Source organism: Notothenia rossii, assembly GCF_949606895.1.
Source record: "Notothenia rossii genome assembly, chromosome: 1".
In the NCBI taxonomy this organism is placed as follows: domain Eukaryota; kingdom Metazoa; phylum Chordata; class Actinopteri; order Perciformes; family Nototheniidae; genus Notothenia; species Notothenia rossii.
The window spans coordinates 6,790,050-6,793,286 of record NC_136912.1 but is presented as its reverse complement, the minus strand read 5'-3'; the positions used below and the strand labels follow the sequence as shown (position 1 = coordinate 6,793,286).

Sequence of the window (3,237 nt, the reverse complement as noted above, 5' to 3'; positions counted from 1 at the left end):
GCCGCACGGTTCCCTCGTCCCTTGGAAGAGAGAGGTGGGTGTTTTTCATCTGCTGGTGGACTACCTAAGAGATATACAGCAGGAGAACACGCCGTCCACCGCGGAGAATAAACAGAAGGGCATAAACAGAAGGGCAACCATGGCAACCATGCTCCGGGGTCTTCTTCGCTGCTTTTGGTGTATTTTGTGGCGGCAGCAGCGCCACTTACAGGCCTGGCATATGTACTACAGCGTTTCCAGCATTTCCAGCAGTCTAGTGTGAACGGACACATTAATGAATCGAATGCGTGTGAACGGAAGACTTTTTTGCGTTTGCGTATGCGTTTTACCGTATGCGTCCTCGTTGGGCTGGGGTCTAAGCCAAACTATATCCGGTCACAGAGATCTGCTATTTTAAAGTAAAGTCAACACATATAGACCCTAAATATAGTATATATTAAGAACGAGAAAAGTCTTAACATATATATCGTTTTTTGTAAACATATGACAAATGTGTGAGGGTGATGACGTCAGAGCATCGTCCTATGTGCCAGGGCTTAGCCCCGGACAGCCCCGGCCCAATTTAACCCCTGGGTATTTGTCATTTGTCATATGGCATTACCCCGCTAAAGCTCACCAAAGTTTAATATATTTCATAGTTCAAAGTTTTGTCAATTGTTTTGTTTATTGGTCAAATACTGGTTTCTAATGGTTTCTGAGGAGTTTTACTGGAATGAAAGAGCACAGAGTCTACAGAAGCAACAAAGCAGCATACTGCATTAAACCTGACCTTCACAGAGAGGTTGAAGTTCATGTGGAGAGGAGGCTTCAGTAGTCTGTCTGCACTCTGTTTAGTTGTGCTATCTTACAATCAATATAGTAAATGTGAGGTAAAGTGTGTAGCCAATGTAACCGGTTAGAACTCAAAGTTGCAATGAGGTCTTAAAATGTATGGAAAGGGTCTTAAAAAAGGTCTTAAAAGGTTTTAAATTTGACCTCAGGATTCCGGCATATACCCTGCACACAGATCTTGTACTTCAGTAAAAGTAGAAGTAATCAGAAGTTGTACCTGAGTAAATGTAGAAGTAATCAGAACTTGTACCTGAGTAAAAGTAGGAGTACTCAGAACTTGTACCTGAGTAAAAGTAGAAGTACTCAGATCTTGTACTTGAGTAAAAGTGGAAGTACCAGAGTGTAGGAATACTCTGTTACAGTAAAAGTCCTGCATTCAAAACTGTGACTCTTGTTTCTGATGGACAGGCTGATTTTTAGTTTTTTCTGAATGTTTCTTTATGTCCTCATTTGTCTTTGCTTTGTGTGTAAATAACTGTTTGTTGTTAATTCAGCTCTATTTGAACCTGTCCAAACTGCCTATATTCTTAAAAATGTCCAATATGAAGGAGCCGTTTAAATAAAGTTTTATATATTTGCCAGAAAACTGCTTTGGACCTTTTCTCTTTTTATTGACCTGTAGTTGGATTTGTTTTGTTTTTGATGTTGTCCTTGGTCTGTTTTTAAAGTATCTTTTTAATATATCTGTAGCTCAAAAATAACACATTTGTCACTGGGCGCTTTGCAATCTGTAAAACGTATGGCACCCTCGGTCCTCAGAAGCTCGATTCATGTATGAAACATTTCCCAAAATAAACATTTTAACAGGAAAACTGAAAAAGAGGAAGGGTTTCTCTTTCAGGACGGATAGCACACACTACTTTATCTACTAACTATTTGTAAACAATTATTTGTTTACGTCCCCAATTTAGACCATTGTGTCTGGGTCCATTGCATGAAATCCAGATTAGAAGTGGTTTTAATGACTGTTATATCCCCCACTGTCGCCAGGAATACAAATTAGAGAAATTAGAAACGACCCATGATTATAGTGATGGAGACATGCGCGTTCTCACCTTTTGCAGGCATGGATGTGATGTGATCCAAAAAAGTTCCATGTTACGTTCGATGTGCACTCGGAAATCTGAATTTCCTTTCGTTACATTTTCAACCGTCTACCGTTTTTCATAAAGCCCGTGTGTTTTTTCTTTAGATTCTCCAAATCAGGGTTTACAGCTGTCATCAAGAAATGTTTAGGGTAATTTCCTCATTTCGAATTTTTTTATGGTCAAAGTAAAAAAACAAAACAATGACAACATCATACAGAGCGTTTCATTTAGTAACTGTTCCTGAAGGCATGACATCAGGCACTTTGACGTATTGAATGAAACACGCTTGAAACACGTCCGAGGCAATCAGTCAGCTTCAGTGCTAAGGCTTTTTTCTCACTGCACCATACATGCCAACCTTTCCAAATCCAAAAGATGTAGGTGTGCACGCTGTAGAGCCGAAGAATGGGAGTCGAAGGCATCGTGTTAAAGGTCCCATGTCACGCTTTTCTGGTAATTACCCGTCCCCTTGTGTGTTATGTAGCTTTTCCTGCATGTAAACGGTCTGCAGAGTCACAAACTCTCAAAGTACACCCTGTAGCGAGTAAAACTCTAACACAGAAAAGACCTGTCTATGCTGCCTCAGAACGCCTCGTTGGACATTTTTATTTTTCAATTTTTTTCTTCCTGGGTACAGTGACGTGACCATACCCAAATGGACCAATCCGCGGAGCCGTTACGTTAAGTCCGTGGATTTCCTAGCCTGAGACGGCGGGACGCGGCGAGGCTATCCGCTCTAAGCAGTAGCGAGCCTCGCAGCGTCCCGCCAACAAGGCACCCAGACCCCACGCAGCATTCTCATATTTTTGTCATTACTGGTGTCATTTTCTGGTTGGTAACGCCATTGTAACACATAATCACTGATGTTCCGCTGTAACGGTGGTGGACTCATCAGAACAGAGTGGGCGAGCTGACCAATCAGAGCTCAGTGGGCTGATAGGGAGCGGGGGGCAGGAGCTCCAACAAGCCGTTTAGGACAGAGACATACTATACAGAGATGCTGTATGAGAAACCAATGTGAGTTTGGAACATTGAACAATATAAATCTATTCTACTAGACCTCAACAATGGAATTATGATCAGTAGAAAAGGCCATGACATGGGACCTTTAAAGTCCACACTTTATTTTCCATTAGGTTTACAGAGGAAAGAATAACTTGCTACCTGCTACTGTCAAGCTAGAATGATAACAAGGTACACTCTAACGGCCACGGCGTTCCAGAGCTCGGACGTGAACTGCGAACCACGGTCTGAGGAGATGTCTGAAGGGGTGCCGAAACGACACACCCATGTCGCAATGAAGGCCCGGGCTATGTCA

General features: G+C 42.1%; 1 long non-coding RNA gene across 1 annotated transcript; it reads right to left on the bottom strand.

The window, feature by feature from the left end:
* Positions 1-1,476, bottom strand: LOC307021855. Its single transcript, XR_013803261.1, has 2 exons — positions 1,082-1,476; positions 1-1,048 (listed from the first exon to the last, which is right to left on the bottom strand). It is a non-coding gene; the product is annotated as an uncharacterized lncRNA (long non-coding RNA).
* Positions 1,477-3,237: the final 1,761 nt, after the last annotated feature.